Source organism: Carcharhinus amblyrhynchos, chromosome 8, assembly GCF_965287045.1.
Source record: "Carcharhinus amblyrhynchos chromosome 8, sCarAmb.v2.hapA, whole genome shotgun sequence".
NCBI lineage: Eukaryota > Metazoa > Chordata > Chondrichthyes > Carcharhiniformes > Carcharhinidae > Carcharhinus > Carcharhinus amblyrhynchos.
The window spans coordinates 111,750,066-111,766,978 of record NC_137331.1 but is presented as its reverse complement, the minus strand read 5'-3'; the positions used below and the strand labels follow the sequence as shown (position 1 = coordinate 111,766,978).

Below are 16,913 nucleotides of genomic sequence, written 5' to 3'. Positions count from 1 at the left end.
CATTGGGTCACTGTCTGTATGGAATTTACAAGTTCTTCCCGTGTCTGCACAAGTATCCTCCAGGTGCTCCGGTTTCCTCCCACTCTCCAAAGACGTGCGGGTTAGGTTGATTGGCCATGCTAAATCTTCCCTTACTATCAGGGGAATTAGCAGGGTAAATAAGTGGGGTTATGGGGATACAGCCTAGGTGGTATTGCTGTCGCTACAGACTTGATAGGTTGAATGGCCTCCTTCTGCACTAGTGATTCTATGAGGATGATGCTTCATCCGTCAATGCTGTAAAGAACATTTACAACAACCCCTCAAATGTGAATCCATAGCGGCTGCTGATACTCTCCAGGCCATTTTCCTGGTAGAATCCATTGGTGAATTAATGTTGATGGGATAACTACAACAAACAGATTAAAAATTAAGACTGTAGCCCCAATGGTATTCCAACTGAGATCTTCAAAGCTGGTGGAGCTTTGCTCTGATTAGGCCATCCAGCACTTATCCTTAGGATTTGGGAGGAAAGAGAAACCTCCTACACACACCTCCACTCCCCGACTCTAGGAATGCAATAATTGTAACTATCTTCACAAAGGGAGATAAATCATGCTGTGGAGGACTAGTTTTTCTCTCATCCATAGCGGGGAAAATCCTGAATCATCTACTTCCTGTGGCAGAGGAAATTCACTCCATTGTACTGTGTGACTTTAGACCCTTCAGAGGAACCTCCAATATATTCTTTATGCCAGTGTAACATGACAAGAACACCAGGAACCCTTCATTGCTTTCATCAACCTGACCAAAGCATTTGACTCAGTTAACCCATAAGGCTTTGTGGATTGTGCTCCAAAGATTTGGATACCCAAGAAACCTCACCACAATCCTGCAATTGCTTCATGACGAAATGACCACAACGGTTAAGTGGGAGATCTGAACAATCATTGTCAAAATCAGAAGCAGGCTAGGCAAGACCATGTGAAAGTTCCTATGCTAGACACAATCCACTAGACAATGAATATTCACCTCAAAGTTCAACAGCTCTCTGAGTCTTAAATACCACCTAAATGGAAAACTTTAACCTCAGTTGTCTCTATGCCAAGACTAAAATAACCACCATAGATGTACACGATTGACTGTTTGCAGATGATTGCAGTGTTGTTGCCCACCCTACACCAGATTTGCAAGCTACCCAATCGCTTCAATTCTGCAAACAAAGAAATTCAGCCTGTACTTCAACCCAGGCATGGTCAGCCAAATATTCCACCTCCCATACGGTTTTTTTTAATTCGTTCATGCAACGTAGGTGTTGCTGGCTAGACAGCATTTATTGCCCATACCTGTTAGCAAGAAGGTGGTGGTGTGCTGCCTTTTTGAATCGCTGCGATCCACGTGCAGTATGTTGACTCACAATATTTTTAGGGAGGGAACTCCAGCATTTTGGCCCAGCAACTGCTAAGGAATGGTGATATTTTTCCAAGTCAGAATGGTGAGTAGTTTGGAAGGGAACTTGCAGGTGGTGGCATTCCCATGCATACTGCCCTTGTCCTTCTAAATGGGTGTCGTCGTGGGTTTGGAAGGTGCTGTCTAAGGATCTTTGGTGAATTGCTGCAGTGTATCTTGTAGATGGTACACACTGCCGCTATTGAGCGGTGGTGGTGAAGGGAATGGATGTTTGTGGATGAGGTGCCAATCACGAGAGGTGCTTTGTTCTGGATGGTTTAAACCTTCTTCTGTTGTTGGAGCTGCACCCATCTGGGCAAGTGGGGAGTATTCCATCACATCCTGGCTTGTGCCTTGTAGATAGTGGACAGGCTTTGGCGAGGCAGGTGGTGAGAGTTACTCATCACAGTATTCCTCACCTCTGACCTGTCCTGTAGCCACTATCTTTATGCAGTGAGTTCCACTTGGTCAACAGTAACCCCAAGAATGTTGGCAGTCAGGAATTGAATGATGGTAACACCACTGAAATATCATGTTGAAGGAGATACTCTAAACATGGTAAACATTATTTCTCATACCTGGGCTGTCATCTCTCTCAAAAGACCACCATAAACGAAGAGGTCCAACATCGCATCAGCTGCACCAGCTCAGCTTTCTACAGGCTACAAGTGTTTGACAACAAAGTCAATACACATACACACAGATGTTGTTATCACCACATTCCTGTGCTGCAGCAAGAGCTGCTCTGTGCATCAGTGACACACAAAAACACTAGAGAAATTCCATTAGCAAATGACTCCTATAGACATGCACACCACGGCCAGAAAAGATAGACTCTTACCTCCAGCTATTGCTTCCATCTACACCACAAAACCACTTCTTTAGTTCAACTTTGGCACCTCCGGAAGGCAATAGCACAGCCTCATTTACTTTACACCGTTACCAAGGCTGCTGCCTGTAATGCAAGACAAATACAGCGCTACTAATCACTTTATTAAATTAAAGCTCATTCAAACATACACAATCAAAAAATGCATTTCCAATAGCTTCAATATATGCCATTTACAATACAATTCTGGATTTATGAGTGTATTATAGATCTTTATGTCCATCGAGCACTGATGTAGACCAGTGAACTAAATGGCCTGATTTTGTCCTGCAAATTATATGTAACACGTAACACTATTGCGGAAGCGTGGTTTTGTAATAGTTCAAAAACATTGCCCACCAACACTTGAAAGCAATGGCCAATAAATGTGGTTTGATTAATACAATCATAAAATAGTCCACTACTGGAGATGGCCATTTGGCCCAGCAAGTCAGCACCAGACTTCAAGAGCAATCCAGTTAGCCTTCTACATGTTTTTCTCTGTACAGTATTCCCACAATTTTTGCTTCTTCAGTATTTATCCAATTTGCCTTTTAAAACTACTTGAATCCATTTCCACCACACTTTCAGGCAGTGCATTTAAAATCTTAACCATTACTGAATAAAAAGTTTTTTTTAAATGGTCCAATGAAAAGTCTTGCCTTCTGTTTCAAATGGGTGAAGGATAGGTAACTAGAGTTAGCCTGATATCAGCAGTGGGAAAGATGCCAGTGTCCATTATAAAAGACTATTTGGAAAGCATCAAGAGGATTCAACAAAACCAGCATTAGGTTTAAGAAAGATAAATCATACTTAACAAATCTACAGGAGCTTTTTGGGGATCTAACAAGTAGAATAGATTAGGGAGAACCAGAAGATGGTGTGATGTATTTGGACTTTCAGAAGGCTTTTGCCAAGGTCCCTCAAGAGGTTAGTGGGCAAAATTAAAGGACATGGGATCGGGGGTAATGTTTGGCATGGATACAGATTTGTTTGACAGACAGGAAACAGAATGGGAATGTGTCTTTTTCAGAGTGTCAGACAGTGGCTTGTGGGATATTACAAGGATCAGTGTGTAGGTCCCAGCTGTTCACAATATACATAAACAACCTGGACGACAGAACCAAATGGAAGATTCCCAAATTTGCTGATGAGACAAAACTGGGCAGAACTGTGAGTTGCAAGGAGGATGCAAGGACGCTTCATAGTGATTTAGATAAGTGGAATGAGTAGGCAAGTAGGTGAGACCACAACTGGAGTATTCCATGCAGTACTCGTTTCTCTACCTAAGAAAGGATACATTTGCCATAGAAAAGCGCAGCAGAGGTTCACTAGGATAATACTGAGGCTGGCAGATCTGTTTTATGAGGGGAAATTGGTTTGACTGGGCCTGCATTCACTGAAATTTAAAAGGATGAGGAGATCTGATTCTACCAGGATTTGACAGACTAGTTGCAGGGAAGATGTTTTCCCTGGATGGAGAATCTAGAAGTCTCACAACACCAGGTTAGAGTCCAACCAGTTTATTTGATAGTAATCTCACAAGCTTCCGGAAACAGTGTTCCTTCGTCAGGTGTGTGCAAGGTTCGTCAGGTGGTGTTGTGAGACTTCTTACTGTGTTTACCCCAGTCCAATGCCGGCATCTCTACATCATGGAGAATCTAGAACCAGTGACAGTGAGTGTCTCAGGATTTGTGATGAAGTGGAGGTGATTGAGAGCTTCACTTTTCTAGGTGTTTCTAGATTACCAATAATCTGTTCTGGTCCCTCCATGCTGACAGTATAGATAAACCCACCAAAGCCTTCTGCAAAATTAAAGGCAAAGGAAATTTGGCATGTGCGCTACAACTCTTACCAATTTTTTTTTTTTACAGATGTACCATAGAAATCATCCTTTTACAAGTTGGTATGGCTCCTGCTCTGACCAAGATTGCAGAAAAACTATAAAGGGTTGTGAATGTAGCCCAGTCCATCCACTGACTCCATCTACACTTCCTACTTCCTTGGGAAAGCAGCCAAAGACCTTAGACTCTCTTCCACCTTCTTCCATTGGGAAAAAGATAAAGTCTGAAAACACGTACCAACCAACTCAAGAACATCTTCTTCCCTGCTGTCATCAGACTTTTGAATGGTCCTATCATACAGTAAGCTGATCTTTCACTTCACCCTATCTTTAACTACAACACTATGTTCTGCACCCTATCCTTCTTCCCTATGTACTTTATGTAACAATTTGCAAACAATACTTTTCATAGTATCCCAATACACGTGACAATTACAAATCAAGTAATTTAGAATTATGATGAAAAATTTCTTCAGTGTAGTGAACCTGTGGAATTCTCCAAGAAGACTGTGAAAGCCAAGTCACTGAAGGTATTCAAGAAAGAGGCAGCACCGTGGCAGTGGTTAGCTCTGCTGCCTCAATGCCAGCAACCCAGGTTCAATTCCCAGCTTGGGTCACTGTCTGTGTAGAATCTGCACGTTCTCCTCGTGTCTGCGTGGGTTTCCTCTGGGTGCTCCAATTTCCTCTCTGTGCAAAAGATGTGCTGGTTAGATGCAATGGCCATGTTAAATTCTGCCTCAGTGTACAGGTTCCAGAGTGTGACGACTAGAGGATTTTAACATTGCAATGAAATTACATGAATGCAAGTCTGCTTATGACACAAATAAACTTTTAAGAGTTAAGATTTTAATGGCACCAGGGAGTATGGGGAAAAAGCAGGAAAATGACATTGAGATTGAGGATGACCCATGATCATACTGAATGGTGGGGCAGGCTCAAAAGGGCCAAGCAACCTACTCCTGCTTTCAAATAGATAGAAATTATGTAAACTCTTCCATGATTTTGAATGTCTCTCATCAAATCCCCTCAATCTTCTTTCCTCCGAGAACAACTCTAGTTTCTCCAGTCTATCAACATAATTGTAATCCCTCATCCCTAAAACTATGAAAACCCTCTCCATAGAATTCATATCTTTTCAACAATGTGATGCCCAAGATTTGGCAATACTGCAGCTTGGGCCAACCTAGTGTTTTGTAACAGGGTTTGCAGTACTTCCTTGTACTCTATGCCCCTATTTATAAAGCCAGAAATCACACATGCATTATTAACTACTTTGTTAACCTGTCCTCCCACCTTCAAAGATTTGTGCACAAACACCCCCAGATCTTTTTGTTCTTGCACCTAACGTTTGAAAAAAATAAAAAACAGCTGGTGCACAAAACCTATCATGTTGTGTCATAGTTCAACTTCTATACACAATTGATTCCTACTTCATTCAAACCTCTGGAAAGTCAAATGAAAAATACAAAACCAAGATTAAAAGAATTTAGACCAAATAATTTCTGTAAATTCCTCTACAACTGCCAAAAGCAATCAAAGACATTTCAGCATCCATGATGAATACTTTGCTACTCAAGAACCTTTTTTAAAAAGTTAAACTGTCATTCCACTACATTTCATTTTTACTGCCACTTTCATAAAATATATGGTGGGATATGGATTAATTGAAATTTTCAACACTGGAAAGATGTTTGTAAAAGATATCAAGGGACATGGAACAAAATAGGTAAGTGGAGCTTATACGGAGCAACAAGATCTAAAATGAAAGTCAAAGTCCCAGCGGACTTTGCTCTCCCTTTTTTTGACAGCAAGCATGGGCTGTGGTTATTTAAACTGAGGGTCACCACACCTGGCAAGTTTGAGAAGGAGGTGCCTTCATGAATAACCTCAGCCGGTACAGAAATTAAACCCCCACTGTTGGCAACACACTGCATCATAAACCACTATCCAGCTGACTGAGCTAACCGACCCCTTTAAGCAGTCACTATAGTCCCAGATGACCATAGGTTGCTCTCCTCTTTGAGGGAGAAAGCTGACTGGTGGTATTTAACCTGAGGACCATCACACCTCAGGCGAGGAGCACGTTGTGAAGGTGGGCCTCCATGAATAACCTCAGCTGATCCAGGAATTGAAACCCTGCTGTTGGTATCAGTCTGCATTCAGGCAGCAGAATAGTTAGCATTGCTACCTCACAGTGTCAGAGACCTGGGGTCAATTCCAACCTTGGATGACTGTGTGGATTTTTGCACGTTCTCTTTGTGTCTTCATGGGCTACGTCCTACAGTTCAAAGATGTAGGGGTTAGATGCATTGACCATGCTAAATTGTCCTTTAGAGTCAGGGGATTAGCAGGGCAAATACATGGGGTAACAGGGATAGAGCCTGGGTGGGATCATTGTCAGGCAGGTTAGATGAGCTGAATGGTCGTCTTCTGCACTGTAGAGATCCTATGCACCACGAACCAGCTGCCTAGTCACCTGAGCTAACCAGCTTGGTACAACAGGTTCAAGGGGCAAAAAAAAAAGACCACCTTTTCCAATATAACAAACATTTTAGGATTTCAACATCTTTTCCACTTGAGCTGTTCTGCTTCTTCCAGGCGAAGTGAAAAATTAAAACTTCCCTGAAATATTGAATTTGCTGTGTGTTGAGTTGATCTCCATATTTATACTTCTCCATCTACCCCTTCTCACGCCTGACTGTCAGGACTAGAGAAAATTCCCAACAGTCTTGTCTCCTTTGATGTTCCTTAGTTTTACCCAGTGTTTCCCAGTTGTGCCATTTTTATGACAATATTGTTACACTTCATTCTTTCCCTGACCTTTTTAAAGCTGGGAATATTTAGCTTTCAATCATGTAGGGTTAGGATCAAAACCGTTGCAGCTTCTACATCATACCTTTAAATTCAATTTTTGCTTTGAAATGTGTTTTATTTCGTAGGCGATGTCCATTTCCGTATAGCACTCCTTAAATAGGCAACTATTCCCACCCTATCCACGTGCAGGGGTTGTGCTTTTCCTCACTTTTTGACTCAGACTTTTGTTGTTAATATCCTGTAAATGGCTAACAAGTCAATTTAGTACGCTCACATTTGATACAAAATCAATCCTGCTTTATTGTTAATGCATGTTTTATATTTACTTTGTTAAGTATTTATATTATCTTGATCACCTTATGTACTCTTAACCTTTGCTCTTATCCTAAATTATTGCCACCCTGGGCCTCACTAACCATGTTGGTTCAAAGCCCTATCTAGTCCTATGAATCCCTTCCAAAGATCCTGGTTCAGATGCATCCCATCCCAGCAGTACAGCTCCCCACTGTTCCAATACTGATGCCATTGGCATATGAAAGTGAACTACCCAAATCCAGAGAAGTGCATTTACCTGATGTGAGGTGCTGCAGTATATCCTACAGACAGAAGAACACACTTCAAACATGATATGCCAATAGTGGTGGGTGTGTAGATTTATTATTGTCACATGTATTAGCATAGAGTGAAAAGTATTGCTTCTTGCCTGCTATACACAAAGCACATCATTCATAGAGAAGGAAACAAGATAGTGCAGAACGTAGTGTTACAATTGTAACTATAGCTGGGGTGTAGAGAAAGATCAACTTAACGTAAGGTCGGATGGTTCAAAAGTCTGATGGTTCTTGTGTCAGTTGGTACGTGACCTCAGACTTTTGTATCTTTTTCCCAATGGAAGAAGGTGGAAGACAATGTCCGGAGTCTGTGGGGTCCTTAATTATGCTGGCTGCTTTGCTGAGGCAGCGGGAAATATAGACAGAGTCAATGGATGGGAGGCTGGTTTGCATGATGAATTGGCTACATTTATGACCTTTTATCATTTCTTGCGGTCTTGGGCACAGCAGGGGCTATACCAAGCTGTGATATAACCAGAAAGAATGCTTTCTATGGTGCATCTGTAGAAGTTGCTGAGGGTCATAGCTGACATACCAAATTTTCTTATGGAGTACCAATCAAGTTCACCGCTCTTTCTTGGATATTGTTGAGGCAATATTACTGGAGTTGCATTACGGAATTGCAAGGTTTCCAAATCATACTCCAGGCTTGTGTCCTGTAGGTGGAGGCACTTTGTGGAATTAAACAATGAATCAACCATTCGCCAAAAAAACACAAGGCTCTCATAGCCAAACCATGTACATCATTGGTCCAGTAGAGTTTCTGAACAATGATAACCACCCCACCCCTAGGATATTGATGGGGGGGTTTCAGCAAAGGTGATACTACATAGTCATGGGGAGGTGGTGAGGTTCTCACTTTTGGGAAAGGTCACATGGAGCTCAGATGTTACTTGCTACTTATCAGCCCAGGGCTTGCTGCATAAAAACAAACTGCAACATTTTTCAGAATTATGAATAAAGCTAAACATGTGCAGATTAACCAGTCTCTCTTCTAATCTTACGATGGACAGAAGGTCATTGATCCAACAGCTGAAGGTAGCTGGACCTGGAGCATTGCTCCGAGGATCTTCTGCAGCAATGCTGAGGATGAGATGCTTGCCTTGTCTAATATACAGAACTATCTTCCTTTGAGCCAGATATGACTAACCACTCAGATTTTCCCCAATTGCAACTGATGTCAGTTTACTAGAGGCCTTTGTGCCATAATCAGCCAAATATTGCCATGTTGCCAAGAGCAGTAACTCTCATCACTTCTGAATTCAGCTTTTGTTTGGAGTAAACTATCTGGATTTTCCTCCCTCCTTATGTGTTGGACTTTCTCTAACTGACTGTCCAGCTTAACAGAGTTGCAGTGACTCAACAAGGCATTTCCCACAGATGTTGTCATTCTGGAAGAGCTCAGGTGATTCTAACATACCGCAGCCCTGCCACACACTGCTTGCGCTGCCACTATCCGTATTACTCCAATCCACACCACTTTCTCAAACTGGAAGCATTTCAGATTTGAAATTATTTTTTATAAACAGCTTTTTGCAACGTGCATCCTTGAAGTCATAGTCTTGTATCTGTGTGCAATTTTGATTTGATGTGTCATTTGTGGCAAACAGTGAAAAGTATTGTTTCTTGCACGCTATACAAAGCGTACTGTTCATAGAGAAGGAAAGGAAGGAGTGCAGAATGTACTGTTAGTCATAGCTAGAGTGTAAAGAAAGATCAACTTAGTGCGAGGTAAGTCCTTTCAAAAGTCTGATGGCAGCAGGGAAGAAGCTGTTCTTGAGTCAGTTGGTACATGATCTCAGACTCTTGTATCTTTTGTCTGACAGAAGGTGCAAGAGAGAATGTCCGGTGTGTGTGGGGTCCTTAGTTATGCTGGCCACTTTTCCAAGGCGGCAGGAAGTGTAAACGGAGTCAAAGGAGTGGAAGCCAATTTGCGTGATGGACTGGCCTACATTCACAACCCAGCTTCGATTTTTCAAATTTTTTTTACTCCGTTGATTGTAATTTCTCCTGGAAATCCATTGAGTAACGTATCATTTGTCTGCAGCTGCCCACCATTCATTGCGCCTGAAATTCTTGCTAATTACGGACAGAAAACCTATTCTAACAACATGATTAACTGTCTGATTCTTTTTTCATGTTTGTTCATGAGATGTTGCTAATGCTGGTGAGGAATGAAATGTATCGGATGATCAGTAGACTAATATATAGTTTAAGGTCATGCGGAACACAGACTTATATGTATAAGTTGCAAAAGTATGAAACTAAGTTAGATGCAGAGGGGTTCAAGTTGCCCTGCATGGATTTTCTAGAAAGAGAACTGCTACATCTAAGATTACCTCACAAGTGTTCATGGTGTAGTGGATAACATATTAGCCTAAGGAAGTAGAGAGTAGGGAAGTCAGTCAGTCATTTTCAGGTTGGGGAGATGCAACATTTAGAATTTGTATTACAGCTTGGACGAAAGGACCAAATGTACTGTAGCTAAATTTCTTGATAATACAAAAATTGGTAGGAAAGAAAGTTGCCGAGGGGACATAAGAGTCTATAAAGGGGTTTAGATAGGTTAAGCGAGTGGGCAAAAATTTGGCATAAAGTGGGGAAATTTGAACTTGTCCACATCCTATTTAAATTATTAGATTGCAGAACTCTATGGCAGAATGATCTAGGTGTCCTGGTACATCACAAAAGGTTGTGAATCAGGTACAGCAAGGGATTGGGAGGGCAGATAAAATGTTGGCATTTATTACAAGGGGAATTGAGTATAAAAGTTGGAAAATGTTGCTATAGTTGTACAGGGTCATTGTGAGGCTGCATCCAGAATGCTGTGCACAGCTTCAGTCTCCTTATTTCAGAAGAGACATAACTACATTAGAATCAGCTCAGTAAAGGTTCACACAACTGATTCCAGGGATAAATGGATTGGCTTATGAGGAAAGGTTGAGCAGGTTGGGCCTATACTTGTTGCCGTTAAGAATAAGTAGTAACATATAACAGCCTGAGGTAACTTGACAAGGTGTATGCTAAGAGAATGATGCCCCTAATGGGAGAGATAAGACCTGGCATTTTCCATTTAAGATTAAAACAAGGAAAATTTCTCTCTCTCGACAGTCTTTAGTCTATGAAATTATCTTCCCAGAGGGCAACAGAGGTTAGGTCATTGAATACATTCAAGGCAGAGTTAGATTTTTGACAATAAGAGTCAAGGGTTTTGGGAAGGCACAAACAAACGCAAGCTGAGTTGAAGCCATAATCAGATCTACCATGACCTTATTGAATGGCACTGCTGGCTTGAGAGGTTGAATGGCCTACACCTGGTCCCAATTTTTGTGATTGTGTTGTGGACTAGTTTCAGACAACTGGAGGTCTGGAATTCAGCTTGTTTCATTCAACGCCTTCAATTATATTTGACCTTTCAACAATGTTATCATTTCAAAATAAAACAAAATAATGTTTAAGGATTCCTTGTTTTGATTTGGTAAATACATTTGAACAATATTCCCTGAACAAACAACATTCTATTACAACCAATACTTATCGTCACACGTCCTTTGTGACTAACGTCCACGGGTTACCAAATTATCTTCAGCAAGAAGGGACAGGAAGAAACAAGTCAGAAAAAATTAGAAGCTATTTTTCTGGAAATTGGAATTGATAAAAATGAATAGTCCATCGACTTTATTCATGCTGTCACCAAAACAGAATTTCATGATGTTGCATGGGACACCTCGACATAAAATGTGTGCTTTCCACACAGCTCGCACTGAAACTTAAATTTCTGCAGACATAAGCAAATATATCTTTCTACAACTGCAAACAACGTTGATTAAATTATGCTGTACCACAGTCAATCCTGGCCTCAAAATAAGCAAAGATTGAGAAGACAACTATTTTTCTTCCAACTTTCAGGTTTCCCCAATAAGTTGTCCCATATCTCTGACTTGTTTTCCTGTATTAAACCTCCACAAAATCAAGGAACAAGTGGAAAGAGAGGCTCGCAAGAAATACTGAAACAACAAGCATATATACATGGTTTCAAAGATCATAAAACTATTTCTAATTGAAAAACAGTTATTAGAAAGTTAATGTTATAGCCTTCAACAGGATACGAGCAAGCCCCAATGAGAAATCTGGTCGGATAGCTTGTTGAAAGAGTTTTAGGATTCTATTGATAGTCAGAATTTCACCTTTAAATTGGTCAACATTAGTTGCTTGGAATGCATGACAGACAAAATTCAAAGTTCCAGATTCTTGCAAATTTGGAACCAAAATATGCCGGGCCACAAGTAATGGTTTGGTACAGGAAAACTAGCATTGGTTGAAAACTGAATATGCATGTAAACCCACTCCTTCAAATCCAAGTTACACTACATTCTCTTTAATTCTTATCCATCTTGACACTGCTCTGCAAAATATGCTTTGACTATTCATGCTTTGTTCTCAATTTGTAAAAATGCAGCAGGAAGGAAACAATTAGACATCTTACACAGAAAAGAAGTACTGCCCCTTAAATTCTGTGTTCATACACTAATAAGTAGCAGTATAATTCTCTCATCTGGTAGAATTGTGGGGGAGGGGAGGAAATAACACGGATATATAAAAAACAAAAAACATGCAGAACTAGAACTTTCCTAATACGGTGCTCATCATAGTTTGCTATTAACAAATTCCGGAAGACTTTTAAATACTACAGAGAAGATACATTTCAGTGGGGTGATGGTGGCAGTGACAATGCAGTTAGCTTCAGGATTAAAAGCTCGAGAGAAGGGAAATATTTTGGCCTGATTACTATCCAACTATCTAGTGGCCGTTCTGGAATGCAAGTACATCCATGCAAATGGATGACAAGGTTAGAAATCAGCTTGATTTTAGCTTCTCAGTCTAGTGACATCAACATTCAGACCCTATAACCATATATGAACACTGATGACAGTACTCGGAAAGGGGACGAGGAAAGGTTCAAAAATGAAAAAAATTAGCATGCTGTCAAAATATTGCACTCATCAGTTTTACTTTTCTTCATTCCTTGAAGCAAATACCACACAATTACAAACATCAACTCACTTTGTCTAGCACAACAGGGTTATGAAAACTATGTTGATTGCAAAGAAGAACATGAAAACACTGCTCAATGCTCTACTTGAAAATCCAGGTGTTACTAAAACTGAATATGGCCTATCACTTGTGGAGTCTAAGACACAAGCTAAAATCTTTTTTAAAAAGGGGCACATATTCAAAACCCAAATTTGATAGTGGAGCATTCAAACGTCAATATGCTTGTATGATACGTATAGTTTTTCTTTACAAGTATAATAGCCTTATTATATATCTTAGGCACAAAGGGAATAAATCAGTCTCCTGTCCAACTGGTTCCAACCTACCTTGCATAATGACTGGATCAACAGGATTGACAGACATGACTAAACTAAGCACATCAGCCATACCACTCTGCCTGAGAAACTGATTCAGGCTGTGGGCAAGCTCATTTCAGTCTACTCATCCTGTTTGTTTACAAAATGGTAGCCTGTCAAGAGTTTAAAAGATAAACAAACTGACTAGCAGTAGAACAGAACTGCACCATTAAAATATCAATGCAAGTAAGTTTTTGGGTTTCTTATTAATTTCCCTAAGATACCAGTCCATTTATTTTAACTCCCAAAACACAATTTTTTTATGGATCACTTACTACTCTATTCCATACATTTCCATCTCTTAGGTTCCCTCCATAACTTACAAGAAATCTTTCTCCCTTTTATCTGTAATTTGCAAAAAAACTGGAACTTGTGTTGCCATCCCAAATTATTTAAACACTACCATACACTTAAAGTGCACTTCAAAAATAACAGCACTTTAATACAATCACATTATCTTACAAAAATAATTAAAATGTCTGCAAGAAACCCAGAAAAATAGGAAATGGTTTAATAAAACAGTCACCATTCCGGGATTTGACTTCATGTTTAGCTGGCCTGACGGAATGAAAGTAAATTAGGTTATCTTTCCTCATTGGTGAAAGGGCCGAACAATAAATTAATTTAGTTTTTAATCCAGTAGTTCGCAGCCATGGGTTGACAAAATAAATACGAATAATTCAGCACAAATTGGTAGTCTTATTCAAAGTCCATAGAATATGTTGGTACAGAAAATTTAAACATTGTGCTTGTGCAGCAGGGTGTTAGCTTGAATTTGGGTTGAGATAATTGGGATTGGAAGAAGCAACTATTCCCTGGCAGCACATCCTTACTATCTTACACCGAAAGTCCTTTGATGTTCCAATGCTCTGAATTATCAGCCTCCTTCTCGCTGAAGCAAAATGCAGTCCAGAAATAGAAAAATCAAAGTCACATTCATCCTAGATTCAACACTAACGATCTACTGGCTTTGTTCACAATTTATAGTACAAACAGTAGACATCTTTTTTATTACCTCACAATGTGTAAAATTCTAATGAAATATTTTTGAAGGCACTCATGAAGGCAAACACAAAAAGAATCTCTGAATCTCACTGACCAAACCAAAATTTTTCTTCAACCTTCAGCACACCAAAATAGGTGCCATTTAAAAAACAAAGATTTTTGTTTATGTGTTAAGACCCCAAATGTGAAATGTCATATTCCATTTTAGTAACACAACTGGATTTAAATAAAGCAAAGCTCTTCAAAAAAAAAGGTACCAAAAAAAAGTACCAATCTATTCTTATAGATCACAGAACCCTGCAGTGCAGAAAGAGGCCCTTCGGCCCATCAAGTCTGCACCAAACAATCCCACCCAGGCCCTACCCCCATATCCCTACATATTATGCCCACTAATCCCTCTGACCTATGCATCCCTCGACACTAAGGGGCAATTTCTTAGCATGGCCAATCAACCTAACCTGCACATCTTTAGACTGTGGGAGGGAACTGGAGGAAACCCACACTGACACGAGGAGAACGTGCAAACTCCACACAGACAGCGAACTGCGCGGGGAATCAAACCCAGGACCCTGGAGTTGTGAAGCAGCAGTGCTAACCACTGTGCTAACCACTGTGCTACCGTGCCACCCACTTACTGCACACAAACTTTACAATTACTTTGCAAATTAAATATTGAAAAAAAATCAAGCTTTTCTTGTAAAAAAAATTGCAAAAAATATGCCTCAATATGAGTTGAGGACTGGATCAAGTTTGGTAGTTCATTGGTAAGCATATCCATTGACACTGACCTTGCAAGTTCAAATGTCAATAACAAACTCACAGACAATGTAATGGAACAATACCCATAGCATACAGGAATTAAAAAGTTAAGGGATGTAAACTTACAGGGCTTCATTCTCTTCTTATAAATAGATGGCTTCCAAAAAAGGGTGATCTTATGGGTGGGTGGGCAGAGGAAAAACTTGAATCAACGGCATTCATTTCTATAGTGGACCACAATTAAGTGGAGCCAATGGTTCATAGAACGGAGATAGTTGTTGGGGGAAATCGATTCTTGTAATGAGAAATAATATTTTGCAACAAAGCCACAGACAACACAACAGAAAAACAAAAATATGGATGGAAAACAGGTAACTCCATGCACCAGCATGGTCAATGGACCAAAAAGATTTTCCCTTGGGTTTGTAATTATCTGTAATAATGATTCTAGGTCTTAACATTGGCCAACACAGGATGCAAAGTTCAACTGAAAGAGGATGTGAATGATCTAAATCTAGATCTAACCTGATGACACAAGTTGAGTTGAAAGCATAGCAGCGAGAGCCTAAGATGAAACATTCTGGTTTCCCCAACATTGGGCTGAAGGAAATTTCAACTAGTGCACAATCTAATTCAGGTAAACATTTATTTTCAACACTCCTTCCATCTTTTGATACCTGTCCCTGAGGAGTCATTAAACCTCTTGCAATGTTTCCTACTACCATGCTTGGTCATCTATTTTACCTTCAGTTACATAGAGAATTTTTTTTCATTTATATGATACATTATCTACAAACAAGAGGGTCAGGTTTTATCACAAACAATGTTTAATTTTACTAATATTTAGCTGAAGAAAGTGTTGACTCATCTGCTTTAATCACCAGACAGGCAGTTCATTGCAGGGTATAGCAACACCCTTGGCATTGGATGGCGCAGACAAAGTTAGGTTATTGCAGCAGAAGCTGTGCCTCGTGGGTGTCACCCAGATATAGTATATTGGAAAAAAACAGAACATTGCATCTACTTCTCTCTCACCAGCCCAGTCTCAATGCCACCCTGCTCCTCCAGGCTAAGAATACAGCCTTTGGCGCATCTAACAAATTGTCCTAAGTCAACGCCTTTGACTTGTAAACGAAATGCGATTCAAATTCTAAGCCACTGGAAAGTGATATTTCGCTTCGAATCAAATCAGATACTTAATATACTATTTTCTATCAAACTGCTGAGAGAAAAAAATCTGAAGTACCAACTAAAGCCTGGAAGCTCACTACAAAAATTATATTATTCTGAAAAAGAGAAATGAAAAGAGGCCTCAGGAGAAATAATGTACGACACCATGATATAATGAACTCGTAGACGAATCACAACAGCCTGCTTCACTGTGCCTGTGCGTATTTTTTTGGGGGGGGGGGCGAGGGCGGATAAATTAGTGCCATTGGGGCAGTCAGAGCTGCAGTATGTGGTGCTTCGAAGCTCTAAATTTTAAGCTACAAAATGTCAGTTGCAAGAGCTCATTTCAATCTTACTGAAATAGCGCAATTTTTGCGCATAACACTTTTATGCAGCTATAAATAAAGCTTTTAAGAGCAACATAAAACCATTTCCTGTTTACAAAACTGGCCCTCATTCTCTTGGTGATCCAAATCGGATTTCAGACACGCACAAAAGTCACGATTTACGAAGATTTAAAATGTCTGCATTCCCGAGAGAATTGTAATTCGCACCACCAGACTGTTACATCGTAATTAAATCCAAGGAAATTGAATTAAATCTTCATCAACTCATACATAAATCCGAAACGTGGTTAGATGAGTCACTCATTATTAAAAAAAAACTTCCACCTAATTATCAACGGATTTGATTTGAATCACTTTCTCTTTTTTCCTCTAAAATGTTCCTCAACCAACCTGTGCCTCGATCATCCAGCACTTAATGAAATGGTTGACCAGACTCAGCTTCTTCCTTTCGTTACAGCAGCATCATGTCATTATGCGATTACTGGTATTATTTGCCAAGCGGATTCGGACAACCCACATACAAATGCTGCCTTACTTACTAACAAGCGACTATAAGCATAAAGCCATTTTAGTTCAACACAAGACGCGTCACGACTGCCGTGCCTCAGAAAGCTGCAGCACTAACAGAAACTGCCGTCTTTTCGAATTAAAGTGATC

General features: G+C 40.1%; 1 protein-coding gene across 4 annotated transcripts in view; it reads right to left on the bottom strand.

The window, feature by feature from the left end:
- ankrd12 (ankyrin repeat domain 12) overlaps positions 1–16,913 on the bottom strand; it is a 222,177-nt gene that overhangs the window by 204,055 nt on the left and 1,209 nt on the right. For 2 of the 4 annotated variants that reach the window (XM_080194656.1, XM_080194653.1), the window contains exon 2: positions 2,270–2,383. The exons of 1 other annotated variant lie outside the window; for it this stretch is intronic. The gene's annotated coding sequence lies outside the window, so the exon portion shown is untranslated. Of the gene's footprint in view, positions 1–2,269; positions 2,384–16,646; positions 16,833–16,913 lie in introns of those variants that run through there. One more of the 4 variants, XM_080194654.1, reaches the window with a different exon arrangement.